Raw genomic sequence first — 27,698 nt, 5'->3', positions numbered from 1 at the left:
GTGAAGGGCTGATAGCAGTATACCAGATTAAACTATAGTATACTGCAGTGTGCATTCCACCAATGCGATTTTTGACATGCATCCTAGATGGCTACATCTGTACAGTATATTGTTTTATATTGACATTTAAGATCAGTTGATAGCTTTTTCCATACTCATGTAGCCTTTGAATAAAGAACTACTTCCTGTTCTTTCTTTTAATGATATTCCACATAGTTTCCACCTGTGCTATCTTTTTCATGTTTCAATGTATATTCGGCTGTGTCGAGAATTTGTCAGTATTTAAGTGGGAAACTGCATTAATGTGGATTGGCTACTAAGGAACAAATAAACATTTATTCTACACTGAAAATTTGGAACGAGAAATATGGTTTGGCAATCGAGCCTTATTTTGTTTCTTCGGTAACCTCCAGCAATATACCTTAAAGTTTCTCTCTTGGCCTTTCTAATTTTCTTTTTACTTTTGCAAGTCATAATATTTTTTTAAAATTGAATCCTATTGTATTTTTAAAGTGCTAACCATTACCGTTTGGGATGCTGTTTAATAGCTTTGGATTACTGACTATTGGGATAAATGTGTTCTCTACTTCAAGCAGAATCTTTAGATTGCTACCATCCATTTTCTGCTAATTTTGTTTTTATCCTATCCCACTTCTTTTTAACTGTGTCTCATTTCTTCAAAGTTTACTTTCAGGACATTGTAAACTTTAGCTTTGGACTCAACCTGTATATTTCAAAACACATCAAATAATGTTTCAAGTTCCCTAATGATTCTGTCGTCTCTGCTTGCCTCACTCATATCTTTTTTAAAGAGACATGATCTATCCAAGCATTTCCTTTTGGGGGTGCTCTGATAAACTAGGGAAAAGGCAATTATTAGCCATGTCTACTGTTTCTGATGCTGATATTCCTATGGGTCCTTCCCAGCCTTCCCAGGGAAAGTAAAAATTCTTCCATAAAAAACACTTCTGCTGTTGCACATAAGATATTAATTTCATTATAATGTATTGAATAATAATTAACACCTGCATTTAAAGGACTAAAACATAACATTGTACCTTTGGAATATTTTAAATTTTAATGATTCAAAGATTGTCTATTTCTCTTGTTTATATTCCTTAACCTGAATATTTTTTGATACATAGTGCTACCACCCCCACCCCCCCAACCAGCACCACCTTCTAGCCTGCATTTGAGAACTACTGTTTAAACAACTAAACACAGCCATCCTGCCTGTTGTAAAACAATTTTATGTTCTAAACTCTGTATGGGTCAGTTATTATAATTATTGGCCAATTCTATATTTTAAGGTCTATCTGGACCTGTGAAGATTCCCATTTTACATGTAAGTGTAGGGATTGTGCAATATGACCTAAATGAACAGCAAGTAGAGGGTTATTATTGGGCAAACCAATATATTTTAAGTGGGCAGTTTGAGAAACCTGATAACAATCTGTAAATTTCAGTGAAGGAGTATACTTTCTCTTAGCATCATTAAACACAGGCATTCATTGAGATCCAACTTTCACAGAAGGGGGATATCAGAAAATAAGATTTTCATTTGCTGGTCTGTGCCCCTGGGACCTGTTGCCAAGAACACAGCTCAGTAAGATAAAACATTATGAGGATTAACACTTGGCTCACAGTCTGGTGCTCTGTATTCTTTTTTATTATTTAATGCTGAAGCCTGAAGGACTGAAGTAAGAGATAAATTACATTGAATGTAATAAGTACAATAGAAACACTAAAACAATTGTGGGGACATCTACCATTTTATGTCTTAGCAGTACCAACTGCTCTCTTGAAATCTCTTTAAGAAAATACAATTTTTAAACTACAAAATGTAATTTTTTACTTGGAGGAGTTATTGGAGTATTACATCTTTATCATTTACCTAATTATGTTTGTGATTATATTCAAAATACATTTAAATGTTGGGAATTTTTATCATATGGTGGAGGCTATTCTTTATATTGTTTTTTTCTGTTTTTGTGCTTTAAGGTAAGTGTAACTTTGCAATTAACTTGTTAAATTTTGACACTGTATTTTTAGGTTTGAATGATGAATAGTTCAATGTGTTCATTGGAAACAAATTTTAAAACAAATTTATATTCTCTGAATATGTTCCAGAAGTCAATTTCTGCTGCTCTGGTACTGCAGCCTTTTTCTAATACAGTATATGCATGCTAGCTCATAAATTCTTTGTCCTGTGAAGCAAAAGGGTGCAAAGAAAACACAAAAAGCAATACTTTCTGCAGATAGGTCCTTCATGTGCATTTTTTACCATGAACTGGAGGCTCAGTTTAAAAGCCAACAGTGAGGTCAGAAGTTAAATGAAGAAATTATTATTGTCATGTCATGTCATTTGCAAAACCACTTCATACCATACGGTGTCGTGGGAAGCCTACCCGGCAAGCAACAAGCACAAGGCAGGGTACACTCTGGACAGGGCGCCAGTCCTTCGCAGGGCAAGTGCAACGAAATCATACATGGGGACAATTTAGAGGCCACATCAAAGGCCAAAGGGGGAAATTTGGCCTGGACCCTGGGATAACTGCCTACTCTTATTGAGAAATGCCCAGGGATCTTTAATGACCCCTGAGAGTCAGGACCTAGGTTTAACGTCTCAACCGAAAGTCAGCGCCCACTACAGTATAGTAGTACAGTACAGCCCCCCTCTGGTCCCACTAAAACCACTTTCAGCAGCAACCATAGCTTCCCAGGAGGTCTCCCATCCAGGTACTGACCAAGCTTAACCCCGCTTAGCTTCAGTGTAACCAGTTGAGAGCTGCAGGGTAATATGGCTGCAGGTATTCTTATTATTTCCATTTATTTATGAAGATAATAGTGGTTTTAGGATAGACGTAATTTTTAGCAATACAAACTGATACTTTGTATCAATGAATCCAATAAATTACCAGATGGATTCATAACAAAGTTTTAATAGAAATTCAGGAGGAAGGTTGGTTTCTAAACTTGCATACTTCCACTCGCCTGCAGATGTAAGTCTCACAACCAGGACTTCCTTTAACTCATCTCTCTTGTACATAAATTCTCAGCATAAATTCTCTCAGAACTCTTCCTCTTGCTCTGTTGCATACAGGCATTGCTGGAGCAGCTGGCCCTGTGGCAGTTTTTGCCGCTCCCTTCTTAGTGTCTCCCACTCCATTCTCCTACCTCCACTCTTCTCTCTCTCCATTTCTGACCAAACAGCCAACCCTACAGCCTTAACCTATATATATTGTTTTGTAGCTCCCCTCTCCCCCATCCTTTGTATCTCTGTCCATCGAACAACCTTGTTGCTGACTCCCACTCCACCCCATGAGCAGCAGCACACAGAAGCAGTTTACAATTGACCTGGATTTCCTCATTCTCCCACACACTGTCCCTAGCTCTCAGCTATACCAATGGGTTCCCTTAACCATTCACCAAAATTCTCCAAGCAGCAGCTGTCTTCCACATTGCACATTAAGCTACTCTTCCAGGCCAGTACCTCTCACTTCCAATGCAACCACAGATTTTCCATCTCAAACTAAGTAGCACAGCTACTGGATAAGCAGTCACTTTCTTCCTACTTCCCATCAAGCTTCTCTCGTGGGCACCCTGTGCCTTCCGCAGTTCACCACTTCCATAACACCTACTTCTGCACAATTAGCTCCAAGCCAACATGTCAACTGGTACAAACACAATGACGACGCTGTCATAACTTGCCATGGCTGGAACTGGAAAACCATGGAAATAACATCCTCCTCACCTGCACATGTAAGTAAGTGGTTCATGTTCTACCTGTTTTTCGATCTGCCTTCTAGCACCCATAGCATACATACTTCAGAAGTACTGTATCTGATCCCGCTTGCTCATACAAGTGCAAGGCTGCATCTTATTCATTCTGTTATTTGTTAAATGCAGATATTTGTCTAAAAATTCCCTTTGTTCCAGTGAAACTGCAGCTGAACTGATTCGCTCTTAGATCATTGTTTTAAACTCTGCATCAGTGTTTTGGGGATTCTTTTTGGGAATCTGGGCAGTATCTTTCTTATAGTGTGGCTGTCATTTCCTTCAGCCAGACAAGCTACTCAAATAAATTCTGCATAAGTCATCTCTCTCTCACACTTATTAGAATCTAATCGGACAACCAAATAAATATTAATAGTGTTATTTAGTAAATTTAATTTTTAAAGAAAAAAAACAATTTCTATGTCAACATGTCTGTACACAGTAACCATATTTTTTTTAAGTATGATTCCATTTCACATGTGTACATTTTGTCTCCTTCACTTGTTTGGAAGCATGATCTGAAATGATTTACAATAATGCTTGGACATATGAACACAAAAAGAAGAGAGAAGCTGGGCTATTTCATACCATTGCCAGCCTCACTCTGGACAATAAAATGAATATGAAGGGAAAATGGGAACAAAATGATCTTCTTTTTGTATGAGATTTTCCAAAAGATGTTTAGAAAACATTGGTGGGGGAGGGATGTTTATTCTCATTTTTAACTATGAAACCTCAAAATGACCAATGTGATATTAACCAAGTGTAAATGTTAGATAACTCATACATTATACAAGTGTGTGCCCTGTCATTGTAAAGTATTATTGCTGCACTGTCAAGTTGAAAAATATCATAAATGTAGGGTGGCACAGCGGCACGGTGGTAAATATTGTTGTCTTGAAGCATTCCAGACCTGGGGTTCTATCTGCATGTAGTTTGTATGTTCTCTCCATGTGCTCACAGGTTTTTACCTGTTGCTCTGGATTCCTCCCACCATCCAAAAACATACCGTTAATTGGCTTCTGGGAATATTGGCTGCGGTGTTAGTGTGTGCACGTCTGTGTGCGCCGTGCGATGGATCTTGCGCCTGTTGCTTCTGGGCACAGGCGAAGGGTCTCCTCAACCCTGAGTAGGATGAAGCAGTTAGAAGATGGATGGATATAATTTGGTGTTGTCTGATGAACATTGTTCATGATGAGAGGATTATTCCAATCAAAATATCACTAAGCTAGACTAGTCCATAAAACATTTTTAAATGAAAAATGAATACTGTATATTGTCTCAAACAATCACAATTCCTCCGTGTGTCCAGCAGTGCTATAGTAAGTGTAAGTTGAATAGAACTTGCTACTATGATGGTAATTGTATACAGAATAACCTTTCAAACTGTCAGTCTAGCTGATGGAATACCTATGTGCTTTTCTTTGATGTGCTACTACTGTACGTCTCCTATGCTCTTATTCTAATTCAGATCTATCTGAAACTGGACACTTTAACATTATCTACTCTGCTTTTACCTTGGAATCACTGTTATTAACAGAATGAAAGGTATTGTATATTAGACACTAGTAATGCTAATTACTATACTGCACTAATTACCTTAGTGTTTAGATTCACAATATTCAGAAAAGAAACTGTCAGCTGTCCCTCAGTTGTATTATTATTTCTTTGTTTTTTTTCATTAGCTCTAAATAGCTTTTTAATTTCATTCTGCCTCAACTGATGCTCTAACCCAAAAAGCATAATTGCATTGCACGTGGTATAGACACTATCAAACCACAGCTTTAATTTTGTCTGATCAACAAATTAACTGATTTTTTTCTTAATATGGAAAAATAATCTGAATTTAAGGGAAAAAAAACACAAATGTATCCTTGTTTAAAAATGTCTGATATCTATCAAAAAGAATCATACTGCCATGCAGATGAACCTCTGTTTTACTTATACCTGTATTTATTTTATACATATCCTTATATATAAATCCAATACATTTTATTGGTCTGTAATTTTAAGTTTTGTATATTTTTTATACTTTTTTTTACAAATGGGTACAAATATTTGCCAGTCATTTGGCTACCAGTAGAAGTGACTGCTGGAAGAGTTTTACTAATACCCTAATAAATGTGTTGAATAACATCTCCTGATCCTTAAGTACTAATAGTAAAATACCATCAGGCCAGGAGATTTGTTTATATCAGGTGCTTTCAGGACCTATAACACTGCCTTTTCTGTGCTGATATTATTTAAAATAACACTTTGTCTTTCCTCAGCCTCAGGTATGTTTTGCCAATTTTGTTCCTTGGTGCAACCAGAATGAAACATTAATTTAATAAATCAGACATGACCTGTTGTTTTGTTTAAAATCTTCCTTTGACACTGGGGTAATTTCCTTCATGAATTATTGTTCTTTTGCTGTTGTAATGTGCAAGAAAAAATATTTTAGCGTCCATCTAGTGATTTCATATCTGTCCCATTCTACTTATCTTAAATTGTCATTTCTTCACAGTCCACTTTCCTGAAATCACAAATCTTTGTTTTGGAGTCTAGCTGTGAAGTTTCACCCTATTACTCCTGTTGGAATTCTGCATGCTGTTTTCAATTTGTTTCTAGACTGGAGAAACATAGTGTTCAAAGTTGTCCCTAAATCAGGAAAAAGGAACTAAAATTAATAATAATGGATGACAAAAACACATGTATTCCTTCATTGATATGGCTTACAACTAAACAATGACAAAAATACATTCAAAGCATTCTCCTTTTTTTGAGAATGTGCAATTATTTTTATGTGTGATGAGCTGTTTTTACCAAGTAATATGTACAGAACCAACAATAAAATAAGTGACAGATTAACCACACCTTTGCATTAAAAGTGACAGTATTTAATTAAAACAGACAGCTAACACAAATATATTATAAAAATCGTCTAGTCATAGGTTTGGTATAGTGAAATAAGTGAAATCATATAAGCTAAGGGATTTAAGAAGAGCAGTACTTGCTCTCCTAAATGAGGTAACTAAAGAAAATTAGTCTCACTGGCTTTTGAGTACCATTCATTTTTTTACTGATTCAGCTGCAACTTTAAACATCAGACACATTACTGTCTGGGGAGGTAATAAGATATGGATATAAAGAAATAAAAGAATATAAAACATATTTTAAAAATCTCTGATAGTCCTCTTACCTCTGTTTTTGATTACTGATTCTTAAATATGTTAAACTGCATTATAGTCCCCTTGTCAATGTTACATATTAAAATAATTTGCTATACGAAAGAAAACTGTCGTAACTTCATGATACTGTAGGTAACATGGTTAATGCATGTGCTTTTGGTCACTGCCAAAAGCAATTGAAAACCTGGTTAATGTGTCATTTTAGAGAGCCTAAGACATTTACAGGTAGCTGTAGGTAGATGTAGGTAGTTGTAGTAGTTGTAGATGTAGGTAGTTGTAAGTAGATGAAAAAAACTCACAAGAAACTAGTGAAATTCCACTCAGGTCTCATGCAGAGCTGTGTCATTTGCTTTTGGTCCATTTCTACACAGACATCTGTGAACATCTGCTGGAATTAATGCAACGTTAAGTTGCGGCGGTAATCAGTACTAGAAATGGACTGGCTCACAAATAGTGTTCTCTAAGATCTGTATAGCACAGTACATATACTGTATATAGTTTAATACACATATAATATTATTATATGTTTATTATTATTAATAAACATACATTTTTGATACTGTATGTAGCCACCTACAGAATGTTAAATACAACTTAGAGGATATACTTATACGCATCACTTCCTGCACTGTCAAACAGAATTATTTTGAATTATTGTAAAAACAGCAGGATGCAGTTATCTCTTATTCACAGAAAAATTCACATTCAAATGGATGTGTGGTACTCAGCATCATAAGAGGAACATCTTACTCTCTTTTCAAGGCAAATTAGCTTTTCCTAAATCACTGAGACTGACTACAGGTCAGCCAGGTTGCTGCTGGATGTAGAAATCAGCAGTCTATTACGGTATGTGATTCTTATGTTGCGTACATTATTTGCTCTCTTTCAAAATAATCATTACCTTTTGAGTATGGTTCTCATACGTATTGATGAGGTCTCCAATACTGTTTTCATCACCAAGCACTATGCGCTGTATTGTATATTCAGTCACACAAGCACAAAGAGAAAACAAATAACACAAATGACCTGTGGGTTTTCCCATTAGCAAACTGTCTGATTCACTCCATTTCTTGTAAGAGAAACTGGTGTGGTTTAATCTGAATTTAATCAGGCTGTTTGAATATGAAATAAAAAATTGAAAATATTTCACTCACTTCAAACGACATGGATACTCAAGAATTAGTTTCATATGTAAAACAGGTGCCCCGGGTTAAAACAGAACACTTTTAAAAAGCCAGCAGGGCATCAATTATATCATAACACGAAGTCATGGACTTACTCAATTTATACAAAATCAACAAAAAAAAATTAAAAGTGAAATTAAATGTAAAATAGCACAAGCCTTGCTTAAGACAATATTTTTATACAAGAAGTGTCACGATCGTAAACCCCTCCTCTTAAGGACGCTCCAGCCCATCCTTGTTTAGTACTCATTCCCTGCATCTGCCTCCGGTTCCTGCCCCTCGTCCTATAAAAGCCGGGCGCTCACTCTGTTCCGGGCTCTGCATTGGTTCCCGTACCAGGCGAGCCCGGGACCTGAAAGCGCCTGGTCCCATCAAGGTTTTAGTTTCTGTTCCTGTTCCCGTGCTGGTCCCGACCCGGTTCTTGTTTGAATCTCGTCTGTCTTGGATGGATCGCCTGGCTTTGGACTTTTGCCCCGTCTTGGATTCCCCTTTTGGACTCAGCTCTGGATTGTTTGCCTCGGCCACACCTCCCCCAAACACCAGCGCACCATGGACACGCCCCCTGTTTTTGTTCCTGATCCCTGCATGCTTTTCCCCCCGTGTTTTCCTCACTTACCCCAGATTGTGCCGTCTGCAAAGGGTCCGAAAAGAACGCTATCGTTACAAGAAGGCTCTGTTAATTAGTTAATCTTGCTCATTGTCAACCAATGCTAGATGTTTGTGTTGCAAAACATTGTGTTCCAAAATCGCAGGTTATTAATGTACATATAAAGCTTCTCGTACAGCCCCTTTCGTACACCTTTCCAAATTACCTGACCACTCACCTGTCTCGTTCAATCCTCGCATTCTCAGCTTTTCTCTATTTTAGGACACTTTAATCATTCTCCTGTTGCTCAGAATTTTTGGAAGTTCTCTCCAAGTACTCTGCGCCTTTTCCTTTGTCTCGTTTCACCTGTTTTTTGGATTCCTCTTCACCCCTGACCTAAATTCTTGGATTTTGCTTTTCATCTTGTTGTTTTGGTTTACACTTTAACTGGTATATGGACTCTTCGACTTTCTTGCTCCCTGGTTTACGATTTTGTTTTGTGCTTTGGTACTTATTGCTGGTTTTGAACTCGGTTTTGAATTTTTGGACAGAATACTAATTTATGGCTTTAGAACACAGTTTCACTACTCTGCACAGGATCTTTCACGATCTACCTGGCTACCCTAACACAAGTATAACAAGAATAACGAAGACACGGAGACACCATGACAATGACAAATGATACCTTGTGATTTTTAAGAATAATTAAAAAGCCTTTAAATTTGCTTCTAAAAAGCAATACACAATACATTTAACAAATTATTTGAAACCTATTAGTGACCCATACCAAGTTGCAGAAATCACTTCTTGACCTAGTTTTTATTTTAAGCTTTTACAAAATCAGGCCTTTAATATTCTCTTCTTTTAGGAGGTAAGTTTTAATTGTTACAGATTTAATTATGAATTACTGAGTGCTAAACAATTACATTTTAAGATTTTCTTTTTGTGTCTGATCACATTACTATAGATGTGTTTCATATGTTCTTAGGAACATGGAGGTTTATTGTAATACCATACTATACATACAATTATTTATATATACAATTAATTATAAATACAATTATGTACTATTAATCTAGTACAATATATTGAAAGGAAATCATATACCTTTGCTGTGTTTTCCTCTTATATTTGAGGCTTGGGGCCTTGTTGGATAAAATAAACTAATGTATTTTTATATGAAATTTCTTCAAGTGCTACTGTACATTTGTTTTCAAGTCTTGTTCTCAGGCTACTTAATTTTACAAATATATTCTAGGACTTGCACAACTTTTGGAATAGAATACTGTTGTTATTAAAATGGCAAGAGACATGGGAGATGTAAAAGTCTTCTGTTTTATACATTTGTGGTATCCAAGGTCAGCATTTGTGGAAAAAGAAGACTCCACTTGCAAAAAAACACTGGGAGGTACAAAGAATCAGAGATCTGTGTGAAATGCCCTAATATAAAGGGCTGACACTTTTTTTTGTAGACATTTTTCAAATAAAACAAAGACTGGATCTCTTGCAAGTAACAGCTGGAATGATAAAAAACTTTATTCAAACCCCATGGAATCCCCGGATAAGAGGTAAATGGAAATCAGTGAACAGTGGTCCTGAGAGGAACCACATGGGGATGACAATACTCCCTCAAAGAGCAAGAGGCGCATGCTGTACCTTTTGTATTTTATTGAAAATGTAAAAATAATTGTAGAAGACTAGTATGGAATGACTAAAGAAGCATAATCATTTGAGAGAAGTATAAAGAAGGATTCAGGATTCCCCACCGGATTCCCTGGCAATGCATAAATTCTGCTCACCAGAAGAGAATGGGGCAGTAGGGCTACCATTTATATAGCATTACTCTGCAGCCCCAAGATAGGACTGAAAGGCAGACTACACCAAAGAGAAATTCACTGTGAGAAATTCCCAATTCAGGTCAATGCAGAGTCCTTCTCTGAAAAGATATGAGGAAAAGAATTCCAGTGGGGATTAGGAAGTAAAAAGCCAACCCCCATTAGGCAAATGAACAGAGAAGCCCTGGATCACGGAAGGTTGGAAGTCTAGATCTGGAGGCAACTTCACTACCATGATACAGGAGACCAAGAGAATAAAGTTGGGCTAGAATACATAGTCGTCTGAGGTTGTTGGTGCTCTCCAGCACTGTAGAAGAAAATCTAACATCAGGGAAATCATAAAACCACGAGACATCAGGTAGATGGAGCAACTGTGAGTCGCAGAATGTGGATTAAGAAGCGATATCAGAGTCCAGATGAACCCACACCTATTGACAGCTAGTGTAAGAGACTGTATATCAGGGAAGACGTCGCCATCTTTGCTATTTCACTTTATTCCAGGCAATGAAAGAGTATCATAGCAAATAGGTATCATAGCATGTACGGTCTGACTTGCAGCAATTTGGACTTTCTCTGTGAAGGACAACTTATTAGGGATTTGAGATCTGAAGAGATCAATTTTAAGTATAAGTAAAGGGGTTGTTTTTTTCATACTACATGAAATAGTTCCTTTTTGTGGAAATCCCAGGCAATATAAATATCTTTTTAAAAACTATTTGATATAGGGAGAATGATTTCTTATCTAAGAATGGCTTTACCTTTCTTATATTGAATGTTTCTCTTTTTAATGGTGTTTATCTCTGAGAATCCTGGCTAGATCTCGGTTCTATAAAAGGCTGATTCCAGGTGTTTCATTAGATTGTATTGTAAATAAACAAATAAATACATGTGCATGTCCTCTAGGTTATTCCCTGTTTATTTGCTCTGGGACCACACTGCAAGGAACAAAGAAACCACATGACCATGTTAGACATTTCCTGACTATAGGAAGAAGAGCTATTATCTCACAGCAAGCCGCTGTGGAGTCCTGACTTTCTGTTTTTAATTTACTTTACTTAATTTATTTTGCACAACACATCCAACAATTTATTGCAATATATTTAATGCAGTAGTATATTTTGTAAATAACCTTCAGACCCATAGCCACTTACAGTATTTGTCATGCATTAATAAAGGGGTTTGAAGCAATTGACTTTTTTATTTAAATATTATCCTATTTCCAGACAACACTGCAAGCATAACAGAAGCAGAACATAAATTTAAGAGCATTAAATGCAAAATCCCATTGATGGTTTTTTTATGCCAATTAAACAATGAAGCCAACTGACGTGTTTTTAACGATTTTACATCAGTGCTCTTATTGCCAATGTACAGTGTTGGCGGCAATAAACATGGGTTAAATTAAGTGAAAGATGAGTAGAGCGTGTTGTTACTGGAAAATCTAACATTTTGTATCTGAGATTATTCAAATAATTAGTTATGCGATCCTGGTTAAATTTTTGCCTGCATGTAATGGAGTTTCCAAATGAATGCCTGGCTGTGGTTCCAATTATTCCCCAGACATGTGTTTTGGCCCTTTAGCTTTAAACCATTTTAATAGTCCTGGGGAGAACCAAGTATAGAATAGTATAGAATTTAGATGTCTGAATGCACAAGAACATCTCACAGAAGTTTCTTTTTCCTAGGTCTTTTTCTATTGCTTGCAAAACAAATATAAACACATTTATCGAAACCATGTTCTCTTTACATTAGAACTTTGACCCCTCCCCCAACATTGTGAATTACAAATATAATACTTGGTTTGTAGCCATCTAGAACAATAACAAATGTGTACTAAATACAAAATGAGCTTGAAATATAATAAATGCTGTCTTCCAGCCCTGAAAATAAAAAAAAACATCCAAGTTTATTGATCCTTAAAATGCAACACCATTTTAATAACTATAATTAAATTTTAATTTAACATTTAACATTTAGTTTCTACCTATACTCATGTTCAATCTAAAACAAACTTCAGTTTCTTCTCTTTAAATTGGTCACAATATTGTATGGAAAGAAGTTGTTTGGGGTACTTCACACATAAAACTGCTAATGCCAAGATGAAAAAAACACGTTATTGATATTATTAACATGGAGACCAAAACAAAAAGGCTTTTCAATATCAGTACTAAAAGGAACTTAAAAATAGAGGGGGCTACCACCAGCTCTCAGTTCTAATAATCGACTCAACACTTGCCCCCAAACACACCTAATTCAACTATAACATTGACATGCTTCTGGCTAAACCACTCTGAATCTAAAGTTACAAATATACAGTCAATTATTCAATTTGCAATACAAGTGAAATAGGTATATGAGAATTATACATGAGCCTTGGTAAATGACTCTTTGGAAGCCTCTAATGGCAAACCCATTGTCACTGCACCTTCTAAATGTTCTTTTCCACAGGACAATTCACTGCAACTGCACATCTGCATATGTTCTGGTGTTTTGTAATACAGTATGCTGGAGCTGTTATGGGAGTAGGTTCAAGAGGCTCAGTTATTTATTCTTAGCAGTATTTTAGATTTGTATGTTTATTAGCAAGGAGATATCCTCTTGCTGTTGTTTTTGCACTTTTTTCTGGAGAAAAAGTGCTGTGTCTCTTTCTCTGTTATTGACTATTCTGTTGCTCACCAAGACACCCAAAACAGAATTTAAGAGGTACAGTACTTCATTTTACACCAGGTGTAAGTAAACTTTTGCCCTTTTATTAAAAGCTATTGTGTATTTGCTACAGGAGCATGCACATTAAAGAGATCTGCTAGTGACTGGATAGTATCCTTACCCCAATATAAGAATTTGTAAGACACATTTGTATGCTTACCAAGCCTTTCTATCAGCTTTTTTTCATCACTATTTAACTACTTACGTAATTGTACAATAAGAATCCTGAAAATCAGCATCTTTTATTCAGCTGTTTCAAGAAAACAAAATGGTGACTGTTTTTTTTTCTGAGTCTATTTTCTCAAAACCTAATTAGATATATGATATAGAATATTGAATGAGTGCTCATCAAGAGAAGTCATGCCAGGTGAGAGACCATGAGAGCAGGGTTCAGGAGGTCTCCTGGCTTATCCTTTCAGAACAGGTCAGATGTTATTATGGATTGTGACCCAATTCAAGATTCGCTCAAGTGATTGGAGTGGGTAACTGTCAGCATGAGAGGTGCAAAGGACAAGTAAAGGGTAATTCCACACTAGAAAGTAAGAAGAAAGATTATAAAAACCTAAAGTTAAAGGGGAATTCTTTGGGTATTACAATTTTAAATTGTTGACATTCTTCAAAAACAGTTTTCCAAAAAACAATCCGACATGCAAACCAGATAAACAAGGTTTAGAAGATTCTTCCAGAGTCTATCAAAATATCATGTAAAGCAATTTTTAAAACTCCCAAATGAGTTCCCCACTATTGATTTTTGATATATTTATATATTATTTTGATAAATGTATCCCTTAAGTTGCTTGTATATAATTCCTAAAGGATTTATTAATTAATGATGCATTCTAGTCTACATTCATTTTTAGACAGATATATTAAGACTACCTGCAGTATTTGATCAAAAGGAAAATAATGTAATAATCTGTTATTCTTAAAACAGTACTTTGCACAACATACCTAACCTTGAGCAGTAAATGATTTTGAGCTATGTCACATATAGTGAGATTTTACAGCACTGTGCAAGGTTAAGTGGCTTACATGAAAACAAAAGGCTGTAAGGATGGAGTGACTACAGCACCAGGGAAACCAGAACAAGAGAGTGCATAAATGCTTCATGAAATAAAAAATAAAATTCTGTTTATTCAGATAGATTTCTCAGAACTGGAACTGAATTATCTATTTTCAGTGCTGTATGCACAGGTTTGTGCTGCATCTAAAAAAAACATGATTCACTTGTCTTAACATATTAAGTTTACAAAAATGTAATATCATATAAATAATTTAGACATTTTTAATTTTTTTTAGAAAGTCAGGGTCTGTTCATCCAGCATTTTTTCCTTTTTCCCCATCATGTAGCCCTAAATAATGAATTGATACATCTTGGAACCTAAGATGAATAACCTCAAGCACATTAATGTGTGATACTTATAAAATGCTATAAATAATTTGTAATATAGAAAATACAGAAACTTAATCAGCAGACTGAGAATGAAGAATGTGTTTTAAGGTCCTCATTTTCAAAAGGTTCTTAAAAAGTCAATATAAGAAAGTTAGAAACACAATGCTATGCTGTTCCAGGGGAATGACAACAATAAGCTGTTATAAGTCATAATCGTTGCTGAATTCATTTTCTTTAAGCTGTGTGTACCATATATAAACCTTCAGGTGGGTACACCTGAAGAAGGCTCCACGGCCGAAACGTTGTGTTTTCTTTCTTCTTTTTTTCAGCATGGAATAAACCTATTACTTGTTCCTTTGCAGCATATGTAAACCTTGCCTTTCACATTGGTCTTAGACATTCCTCTTCTGCCATATCTCCACCTTTGGAGTTACTCCCCACTCTTCCACTCTGGAAGTCTAAGCTCACTTGTCTTGTGGCCAGAGGGCTGGCTCTGAGCTAAGTGGGTTAAACCAAATCTCACTACCCCAATGCACTCAGACATTCCCAAACACATCAATTTTTAAATGTCATTATTCCTCATGAAATGAGCATGAAATAGAGCATTTCATGAACCTCAGCATAATTTTGATGATTTGCCTTTCTGAACATTAAACGTGTGTTCCAGACAATAAGCTGTTTTTTCACACTCTCACTCAGAACATTGCACTCTCAGGGTGCATACATACAATATTATATCTGGTATACACACTGAAACCAAAACCAATTTTTAATAAAGACATCTAGCAGACTTTGTTCTTAAATAGTGTGCACCAAAAATGATTTTGAAAAACAGTAACTAAGAAATCTGAGGCTGGTGCAGTTAAGTATGTGTACTATATGTACCTTTTTTATTTCTGCTGGTATAGTTGTGCTTATGAAATAAGAATATCAACTTAATATTGAACTTTATGTAAACTTTACCACAATGTGTTTTGGGAAGTATTAGGGCAGTTTGGTCTTAATGTTAATAATTTGTCTTAATGCTATGCATTATAGGAAAACAGCTCATACCCTGCAATGAATATTGTCCACTATGGATGACAGTATTGTATTTGTCCTATTAATTCACATTATATATACTAATTGGGAAGGAAGTTTTCAAAATTCATTTTACTTAAAAAATGCTGTTCTGTTTAATACTTCAAGCTTGTTTCTCATTAAAATGATGTTAGGATGTTACTACACAGGCTACAACTTTCCCTAGAAAGAAAAGATTTGATACTGGCCTAGGTCTGGAAAAACTCATTTCTGTTATTGTTTACTTTGTTCTGGACGAACAACTGCAAAAATGAAGGACATAAAGTACCTGTAAGGATTCCCCAATAAAAAGGTATGCAGATCCTGTGCAGACACAGGAGCAAGTAGATGCTGAGACAGGCAAACAAACTGGAACGTCAGGCGAGATCGTAGTTGAAAGGCGAAAGGTAGATCAATATCCAGGAAGTACTGAGAGAAGCAAACAATTCAAACAGAAGGTGAGGTCTGAGGTTGAGAGGCGTAAGGGAGTTCAGTATCCAGTAAACTAGGTTCAGAGTAAATGCGAGGTAGAGCTCTCAATGAGAAGACTCAAAACCGAGCAGCAAGAAGCACGTCTGAATTACTTAAATACTGCTGCCTGCCGTACGGTAGGGCGTCTGGTGCTGAGTTAACACTTGCAGTGGCGTTTGTAATTATCGCCCCGCTGCTGGCACTGGTTAGCTCTCTTGTAGGCTGGTCTGGGCAGGTTGGCGGTCGTGACAGTACCCCCCCCTCACGGGCGGCTCCTGACGCATGAGACGGCCGCTGGGGAAAGTCACTGTGAAAGGCGTCGATGAGTGCCGGGTCCAAAATATCCCTCTGCAGAACCCAAGATCTCTCTTCTGGGCCATAACCCACCCAGTCCACAAGATACTGGAGGGTACCATAGTGCCATCTTGACTCGAGGATCTTGTGAACCGTATATGCCGGGAACCCCTGAATAGTACGCAGGGGTGGTGGGCGAGGTTGGGGAGCCATGAGGGGCGAGCGGTGGAATGGTTTCAGGAGAGAGACGTAGAAGGACGGGTGGATTCTGAATGTGTGGGGAAGTGCGAGATAATAGGTGACCTGATACGGATGTATCTAGGACCTAGCTTCTTGGAGGAGAGGCATAGAGGTAGGTTCTTAGTGGCTAACTAGACAAACTGTCCTCTCTGGAAATGAGGGGCTAGTCTGCGATGCCGGTTGGCGAAAGTGGCTTGGCGCTGGGTCGACTTGTTGAGAGCTGTCCTAGCCACTTTCCAGGTCCTTCACAGTTTTGAAATATATTGTTGCAGTGAAGGGATCGCCGTAACCGGAGGGGTGTCAGGAATGAGAGAGAGTTGATATCCTAAAGAACATAGGAAGGGAGAGAGTCCTGTGGAAGAGGATGTGAGGGAGTTGTGGGCATACTCTGTCTAGGGAAGCAGCGACGACAAGTCATCCTGTGAAGAGAAGGTGAAGGCTCTGAGAAAGGAAAGGAAGCTTTAGTTAGTTCTTTATACCTGTCCATTGGCCTCAGGATGATACCCAGAGGTTAAAGACAATGGGTCCCCAGAGCTTGACAAAAGACTTTCCAAAAGGCCGAGACAAATTGGGGGCCCCTGTCTGAGACCACATCCCGAGGCAAACCGTGTATACGTAAGACCTGCTGGACAAACAACATCATCATTTCCTGGGCTGTGGGTATTGCTGGGAGGGGGACAAAATGGGCAGATTTGAAAAAGCAATCAGAGGCCACCATGATTACCGTATTGCCTTGACTGTTGGGGAGATCAGTGATGAAGTCCACCGCAATATAGGACCAAGGGCAGTAGGGGACCAGAAGCGGGTGAAGGAGACCAGTTTTCCTGGCATGTGGGGTCTTGGTTCTGGCGCAGATCGGACATGCCCGAATATAATCGGTGACATCAGCTCTCATGGTAGGCCACCAGAGGTACCTGGTCAGGAGGTCCAGAGTGCATGTGATACCAGGGTGACCCGCAAACCAAGAGTCGTGACCCCACTGTAACACTACTGAACGCAATTTGTCGACCACAAAGAGTTTATCTGGGGGACAACGGAGAGGGACTGTAGTGCTGCCCATGGCATGTCTGACTTGGTCTTCTATGGAGCAGTGAATTGCTGCAACAGCTTGGTTGGGCGAGATGATAGGTTCCGGTGTGTAATCTGGGTCCGGGGGGTCATGGAGCCGGGAAAGTGCATCAGCTCTCCCATTCTTGCCGGTCCGCAAAAAGACGAAAATCTGAGAACTCCCCTGGCCAGCAAGACAGCTACCCAATCCAAAGCTTTGCCTTTGAGCAAGGAGAAAGCAAATCCGATCTGCTCCCGAGGAGCAGGAAAACCCTCAGGATGCAACTGAAATGCCAGATAGCACATTGCAATAAAGCCTCTGCAACCCTTTGGATTACTGTCATATTTCTCGGGGAGAACAAATGGTAAGGTAGGGGGAGTGGTGGGTGGGGTCGCGGAGGGCGGGGCAGAGGCTAGGGAGAAAGATGTTGCAGGAGATGGTGAGGGAACCTGGGATACAGGAGGGGGCAAAAGCCAAGCAACGTAATTAGTGAGATGCTGTACTGACAGTTGAAACTGGGAGTGGGCTTGAGAATGATGCTGGAGGAGGAAGCAAAAAGCTTGAGTGTCCGCGGGATCCATCTTGAGGCTTTGTATTCTGTAAGGAATCCCCAATGAAAAGGTATGCGGATCCTGTGCAGACACAGGAGCAAGTAGATGTTGAGACAGGCGAACAAACTGGAACGTCAGGCGAGATCGTAGTCAAAAGCCGAAAGGTAGATCAGTATCCAGGAAGTACTGAGAAAAGCAAACAATCCAAAACAAAAGGCAATGTCCTAGGTCTAGAGGCAAAAGGGAGTTCAGTATCTATTAAACGATGTTCAGAGTAAATCCGAGGTAGAGGTCTCAATGAGAAGACTCAATACCGAGCAGCAAGAAGGGGGTTTGAATGACTTACTGTAAATACTGCTGCTTTCGGAATGGTAGAGAGTCTTGTGCTGAGTTAACACGTGCGACGGCCTGCTGCTGGCACTGGTAAGCTCTCTTGTGGGCTGGTCTGGGCAGGTTGGCAGGTTGTGGCAATAATAATTAACAGAAATGAAACCAGTAAATAAGGATAGGAGAAACCTAAAAAGACTGGTATAATGCTTGAGTGCATCCATATCATTTGATATTTAAGAAAAACAACTTTTCATGCAATAACAATTTATTAAAATATGGTATTATAATAAATCTATAAAGTGAAATACTACCAATTCACATTATTATTGTGATATACGTAGAATGTATGTGAGCAAAAATAAAGTTATTTGCCACACTAATGAGACTGAGTGGCTGATTTAAAAATGGAAGTAGTGGTCTTACTGTTCTGTTTAAAATACTGTAGATGAGTGCCATTCATTATTCTGTACTTCTCTTACTACCCTGCATTTACTGTGAAGACATTTGATGGGCATAGATTACCAATGCCCCCTTATTTTGTTGAATTAATTATGTGTATGTATGCAAAGCAGTGTTAAGCACTGATAATGACCTGTCTCCTATGCAGAAGAGAATTGTGATGGCCTTATTACATGCAACAATAACAAAATGTACTGACTACTTAAGGTTGGTAGTGACAGGAAAGAAAAAAGCACATCAAGTGTTTTGCTATTAGATGTAAAATCATTGCATTATCCTGTAGCTCAATATATCTGTCAACAAATTCATATCAAATGTTGTTCTCAGAATCCCCAGAAGTCTGCAAAATTACTTAGAGTACATGACCTAGACATAAAAATGAAACTGAGTATAAAATCACAATGTGATCTCCATTTGCCAGGTGATAGTATATCCAAACTACTACCCAAGCAATCTTGTGTCTAGAAGTTTAGTAAATTAAGCCCTGAGGGATAAGAGCAACAGTTAACAGGGCCAAGTCACATGCACGTATTTGTTTGGAGAATGGGCAGTAGTTGGTACAAGAGAGAACTTGACAATGCACATTCCAGGAAATTAACTTAAATGTGACAATGCACGTTTAAGTGAAGAATTTTTTTCCCCTTCTCTTGGGTAGCTGTGGGGATGTGGTGGCAGGGACAAGAATGTAGTGATGAGCTGCACGGTGTTAAAATAGCTTAATTAGCTATTAAAGGACAGAAAAATAATTGTGTTTTAGCAGGCACCGACGACCCTTTGTCTTTGCAATTTTAAAATATATATAGAGTATGTTTTACACTAGTGAAGTGTTGTACATTGTCTTTCCTATTTGATTACACATTAAAATGCTCCACTTTCCCCTGAATATTTCATCATAGGAGAGGCTGCAGTAGTCCTCCTTGGGAGAACCAAAAAACTTACCATGTGACAGCCCCTTTCCCTTTATCATTGCCTGCATGATGGGCTATCTTCAAGAGCAGCCTGTTTATATTAAGGCAAAATATCTGCTTTAGGCCGAATAAGACAAGCAAACCTTGAGGAATACAGAATGCATGCCCTTCAATGTAAGTGCTGACAAGCTACCTCAACACTCCCCCAGGCTACCATGATTCTGCGCAGGATAGAAATCTGTTCTGCATTTGATAAGAGAGGCTGTGACAGCCTAGTTCTTCTTGATAAAACATCTTTCATTTCAGTCTCTTTTACTGCGCTGTATTGATTATACAACATTTCACTAAATAATGTGCATCATACAATGAATGTGTTTGCCACAGTGCTATCAGATCCTGTATTTCTTGTGAATAAGCTGCTAAGAATTTAAGCTTAAAAAAGACAAACGAAAAAAAAAATGTTTTGCTCAACACACAACATCCCCTTCCTCTCCACCCGTTGGTGGTATCTACCTTCATATCCTACCAAAGGATACCACTTGTGTACAAACATGGAATAAGGAGCAAAAGAGACCTGAGTTCAAGAGCAGCAGTAAGCCAGGACATTTTTCTTATTCAAATCTCTCTTCCAAATAAAAAAAGAATAAACAAATCACTTTTTAATGCATGAATGTTAGGAACCCCCTTCTGCTTCCAGGTCATTCCAAACCAAGTTCAGTTTCAAAATCAGTTGCCTAGTAGTTTATGTCCATGCCTTTCACAATAATTTATGACCACAGTGCAGTCATCTCAGCTGTGAATTGCTGCACTTGCTTGCTCCATTATCTGCAAGAAAAGAGCAGTCATTTTGGCTAATTCCAGGGGGTGAAATTCCTTCAATGTCTTTCTGACTGGGGAAGAATGCTAAATTTCTTTTGAGTATCTGAAATCTTGGCATATTAAAGTAAACACAAAAAATAAAACAGACAAGGGAATAGCATAAGCAACAGATTTTATGACAGCCAAATAGAGCTATTACCATAAGCTACCATTTTGGAGTACAGATTCACCTGATCAAGGCTGCTCAGGCAAAATGTGTTTTTTTATTATTTCTTTTTAATTTTCAGTTTGGAAGTTTTCATTTTTCAGAGGACACGGACAAATCCTGTGAAAAAGAAAAGGCAAATTATGGATTTGTTTGGCTTTAACCTGATTGATCTAAGGAAGGACCACCTGGACATTATACAGTCTACAAAGAACTCAGAACTCAGATGGATTATATTTCTTTCTGTGTGAAGTCTGTTATTGCTAAAAAATGCTTTAAGGTATTTCCCAAAATAATCCATGTGTAACCAAGAGTGTTAAAAATGTAGTACTTACAGAGAAAGTGAAAAATAGTTTTTTCTCAGGAAAACACAGAGCTCGGGGTTGCTATGCAGAAAGAGTTTAAAAGGACGATCAGGGAAGCTAAAGGTCAGGACTGGGAAAAACAGGGTATACCATACCTAGGGTGATACTGGATTGCATGGCAGGGTACTAAAACCATGGTAAATGTTTCTCAAAAAAGCCAATACTAATATTTTACCAGTGGTAAAATGTATGACTGGTCAAAAGCTAGCACAAGCCATAAATGTTTTTATGCCTGTGAATTAAAATCTAAAGCTACCGCAGATAGCTTCCCTGACTCTGAGGAAGGAAGGCTATTTCATAAGTTGTTGATAGAATTTCATATTCGTCAATAATGGCAAGCTGTCTGCATCCTGCCCCAAACAAGCCTCAAACCTTGATACTCCCATGTTTGACCGTCAGGATAAGTTTTTTTTTTTCCATTAGAAGGCAGTTTGGTTTTTGCAACACAAAGCATTTCTTATTGTGACCAAACATCAACAGTCCATGATGAATAATTAATGGATGCAGAATGTCAACCTCAAATCTCCTATTTTTTCACAAAAATGTATAGCTGGTTTCTGCAGTTTTCTTTCTGTTCCAGTTGAAACAAGCATATTGTGAATTAATGGAAAGAGTATTTTTTAGCACCTTACACTTGGCACAACCTACTGTATGTATAGAAATCCTTTTCGATTATCACTAAAACAATCCTAGAAATACACCTGAAAACTTCAGCCTGCATTAAGATCCATCGACATTCAAACTGACATACTGTAAAAATGCTAGTGAGAATTCTAATTGCTTAATATCTTCTCAGTCACAACTTCACAATTGCAATTTATACCTAATTTACAAGAAGCTAGCTGTCTAACAAGGAACAATTAAAACTGAGAAAGAAAGTAAAGCTCTGATAAATGTACAACCTTCCACTCACAAGTTGTAGCTGCAACAGAAATCACAGTGAAAATAAAAGAAACTAAATTATTTGATTTTTCCAGTTCTTTTTCTCGTTAGAATAACTATGAAAGTAACTTTCAGGTCCAAATTTCAAGGAATCTTCAGAAAATAAAACAGAGAGAACATTTTAATGTGGAAGCCCTCTAATAGCTGCATTTATACTCATCCATTTAAATTCAGACATAATAGATTGTGGGATATTTATAGTGGCAGGCTTCACACAATGAGAAATTATGTAATTATATGCCTTACCCCTAGATATGATAAATTCATGCTAATGCAATACAGTACTAAAATGTATTTTTTGTAATCTTCATACAAACAGAACTATATATGTATAAATTTGCCAATCTGGGAGGTTTTTTATTTTATTTTTATATGACCGTGAAAATATGAGATGATCAAAACCTTTGAACAGCAATAAAAATAGGTCATTAGTACCACACCGTGATCTAGTGGAAAATTGACTGATCTAGCTGCAAAAATTTGAACAATCTTGATTATTTTTTTCTGTAGTTCTATGGTAAAGATCATTGTTTTTGGTGAAAGACTTTAGTGTGAGGCTGAAGAAGTGTTATTGACCAACATGGCAGCTTTAGGGACTTGCTCTAAATATGTGACATCTATATGTCTTAAATATTGTTTTTTTATATATATTAATTATCCATGCTGAAAAGAGAAGAAAAGAAACACAATGTTTCGGCTGTGGAGCCTTCTGCAGGTGTCATTTTAAGGAGAAAAATCAAATAATTCACAGTTTCTTTTATTTTTCAGGTATAAAAAATTACACAGCTGTAACGTGTTTCTTTTCTCTTCTTTTCAGCATTTACTTGTTCCTTTGCAGCCTACACATGCTGACGCAGCTACAGTTTAAGACCTAGCATCTTAGTTCCTCTACTTTATTCTTCCCTGGAATGAAAATGAATTATACATTAATTTCTATTGTGTCTGATTGCTACAGTAACACCTTGAAGCAAATTACTAATATAGTAATCCTGGCAAGCAATGGGCGCGAGGCAGGATATACTCTGGATGGAATCCCAGTCCACCACAGGCTACACACAGACACAAACATGCACAAACTCACACCAGAGCCAATTTTCCCAGAACTAAAATTACCAACCATTATGTCTTTGAACTGTGGGAGTAAAACAGAGCACTTGGTAGAAAACCACACGTACAAAGTCCATTAGAATAATACATCAGGAACTGAACCCAGAGCCTTTGCACTGTAAAGCAGTCACATTAACCATTGAGCCACCATGCCACAGAGGTGTTTTAATTGATTAAATATTAGTTAACTAATTATGCCTGATTGATTTGAAAAAGTCCTTACTTGATTAATCAAGTCTACTCACACTCAGTAGGAAAAGCCTTCATAGGATAAAAAGAAAACAACACAGTGGTGGAGAACTGGAAAAATGTGTGACTTCTCCAAGGCACTACTACAAGTTAATCCCATTCTTTCAAATGATAAAGTAAAATTGTACATTAAACATTTGGCATCTTTAATAATTGCTTGAAAAACATAAAATATCAAGGGCCATATTCTGAATATGAAAGAGCAAGATCTATTGGTTAAAAGTGAACACATCAAAGCAATGAAATACATGATGCAGTTACTCTGCTACAATCAATAAATATGTACTGCACGTACATTTTATTTCAATAATTAACTATGTTTCCAATGCATTAATGATAAATGATTTCACATACCATTACTTGATATGTACCCTTCCTCCCAATGGATAATGTCACCATAATAGTAGACACTGCTATATACAGTTGTTTTTATCATAAAACAGGAGTATTGGACAATTTAACAGAGCACAGTGCTGTAGGTTTGTTTATGTGCAGTGCAAAAAGTGCAGTGTCATGTTCCCTCCGAGGCTGTAATGTATCCTCTAAAGTGGTGATGTAACATTTGGTACATATAGTAATTTCCTGCGATACACAAACTGTAACAAATATTACACACCTTCAGAGGACTGTACAGTACTCTCCTGTAGTGTTGTGTTCCACCTGAGTGATCAACACACATGAAATACATTTTCTCTCAACAACATTTCAAGCAAAGGTGATGGCTCTGTTAAACCTATGTTCAGCAAGAGTCCTGGGATGTGTACTGAATGTTATAAGCCAAAGTCTGAGACCTACTCTGATTTAGAGTAGTTGCTTGAAAGAATGAACAAGTCTGGACCAGGATAAAATATATGTGGATCAGAGATAACATTGTTTTCAGTTTTTGATAAAAATATTATTTGTAAACTGTCAAACTATTGTTTACCATGTTACGGTAATTTCTTATAAAAATGTTTACTGTAAACTGCTTTGTATTTGAAACTACACAAAACTGGGTTTGGAAAAGTTATAGCAGATCTTGCAATTAATATTTTTTTAAATAAATTCTTAATAAGTATTTACATTCTTAATAAATGTTTCAATCTTAGGAAGTGTAAAACCTTTGATTTTATAATTATATGATTTTATTTCTGAGTGTTTTTAAGATCATTGCTATTTTGTGAAATAGATTCTGTCCTGCTCAATTTTAGAAACAGTATTTGCATGAGTTTCAAATGCTTTCCTGAAAGAATGGTGCATGCTTTAAGAGTTACCAGCAAAACACACAAACATCTTGCCACAGACAGTTCTTTCCGGACAGTATGCGGACGACACAATCCAGAATTGTGAGGAAACACTGGGGAAAAGTCATGCAGGAATACGGGGATGAAAACAGGGGGGCGTGTCCATTGAGTGCTGGTGATCCGGGGAGGTGTGGCCGAGGCAAACAATCCTAGAAGAAATCCAAACGGGGAATCCAAAACAGAGCAAAAGTCCATGGCCGGGTGATCCATCCAAAAAAAGAGATTAAAAACAGGTGCAGGTGTGGGGAATAAAACAAACAAGGAAGAGCCGGAGAGCCCTTAAGGAGGAGGGACAACAATTGTGACACATCTTAAACCTTGTTGCGAGTTTCTAATGAACTGATTACTATTAAATTAAATGTTTAAAAGATCTCTATACAACTACAGTGTTTTGGCACTGTTTAACGGAAATTCAGTGTGGTAATCTATGTTCCAGTTCGAGGACTGTAATCCTGACATTTTTCTTGTGTTTTCTTCTTCCAGAATAAATCTGTTTGCCAGGCTACTGTGATTAACTCTGGTGATGTTATGGCCAGGTAGTAGTGCAGAGTGTCTTCTCCAGTGAACATAAAAGGGAAAAGAGACAACGTGTCAGACTGGTACAGAGACTCCAAAGCAGATTTTTTAGACATTTAAATCCTTTTGTAGAACAAGTTAAGCCTATAGTTAAAAACCATAATACATAAATACATCTTTCCATTTCTTCTCTGTCTATCCTTATCTTCAGCTGGATACATTTCTTAAATTGATATTAATTTTTGGTAATTTGTGATATTTTCTGTCTATAATTTAATTAATTTAGCCTTGAACAGGAAGCACAGGTATGAGCCAGAGTAAAGTGAAACAGCTGGGTTTGGGGAGGGATTTAAATTGGAGGCAAGAGCTTAATGATTCAGGGTTCTATAGCCATGCCTAGTGGGTGGATGAGGGTGAAGTAAGTTTACCCTTACTGTTTAATTCTGGAAGGCTAAGTACAGAGTGCTGCAGACAAAAGCAGGCAGGAAAATTACTGAATATCCTCTCATCTGTTTGCCCAGTGTTCCCAGGAGGACATTTCTCCCAATTGTAGTGCTATTGAAATCCACCTGAGTCACAGTCTGGGAAGGTTAATAGCAAAGTTGAGTACAACAAGTTTAGAAATTGAGATTTTAATGCAACACATGGGCTAGCAACTATTTGACACAAATATTATTCTCCTGTCTGATCCCTGTTATACTAACAAGGGAGCAGAAATGTCTCAGGAAGATAACATTGATGAGTGAAAAAACCACTAAATCGATTAATGCAACTCAAACAAGTCATCGACTCAGATATAAAGAAGATACCTAGTTTTAGAGGAAATGGCTTAGATACAATTATTGGTAGAGAATGGGAGAGACTATGAGAAACTGAACATGTTTCAGATTTTACCTGGGTTAATGGACAGGACATAAAATGTTGTAAAGACTGGCATTCATAATCGCCATATTGACATAAAGGAATGGCCAGATGTCAATAATGGTTTTCTGAGACATGATTTTAGCAATTCCCCATTCTCCTCCATTCTTCAAGTTTTCTACACCACTATGCCTACTGAATGCACTATATTAATATTAACTCAAAGTAAGCAAGACTGCAAAGATAATTGCTGAGTATATCAGACAGGCAAGTAAATGGAGAATGTCAAACATTGTTTGTGCAAAAGTGCCACAATAAAGAATCTGCATCAAAACCATAGACAAAAGGCCTCTCAAGTGACACAGTTGACGAAGACTGTCATGGGATTTGAGCCTGGGTCATGTCACTAGCTGTGCGAATGGGATTCAACAAACAAAGATAAGGGTGGGATTAGCTTGCTAGGTCTCAGGCTATGTTCAGTAACTCCTGCTGTCTTCAGAGAACTTGCAAGAAAACTTGAAATGAATGAGGAATTCACTTCTTCTCCTATGGTAAAGAACCCCAGTGAGGGGCTGTGTGCCTGTGAGGTGTTAAAAGATGTTTGCTTTTATAGTGGGCATATTCAATGAGTCAGCCTATACGTCTGCATACTACTATATGTACAGAGTTGTTAAAAACACACATACATTTTTATGTATTCTAAAATTGGATGAATATACTAAATGCAATAAAAAAACATAGACAGCTTGTGCATTACAGAAATGTCTAAATAAGTATCACACAGAAGAAAAGTAAATTGCATAAATTAAAAGTTAAATTAAACTCAGTCAAGTTCACTGCGGGCAGTAGACATGTCAGTTGAGACCCGGCAGCAAACGTTTTCAGTCTCATTACCACCTGAGAGGGTCTATATTCTACTGTACAGTATACATTCTGTATACTTATAAAGGTCGGTTACTTGCCTGTTACAGTAAAGCTGGTCAATCAGATGGGACTCAAATTGTCCAATAGGATTGTGGGTGCTAATAACTTTCCATATGACATATGTAAGGACTTGAAGCACTCCACGTGTTCTCAGTGCATGACAGAGAAGTTGATTTCAATGTCACTCAGCAAGTATATTTTGAAGTAAGTTACCTTAACACAATACTATGGTATTCCAAGAAGTACAACTGTTCTAACTGAAAATCAGTTGCTTTTAAAGGTCATGTCATGTATGTAAAGTACCAACAGAATAGGTTTGGTTCGTTGTGAAGAAAGGAAAAATGTTGAAATCAAAAAATGAATGCAATAGCATAATTAAGCTGAAGTAGCCTGCATAAAAACAATGAAAATTAAGG

This window comes from Atractosteus spatula, chromosome 1 (assembly GCF_055471065.1).
Source record: "Atractosteus spatula isolate fAtrSpa1 chromosome 1, fAtrSpa1.hap1, whole genome shotgun sequence".
Lineage (NCBI taxonomy): Eukaryota > Metazoa > Chordata > Actinopteri > Semionotiformes > Lepisosteidae > Atractosteus > Atractosteus spatula.
Note: the sequence above shows the minus strand (reverse complement) of the source record.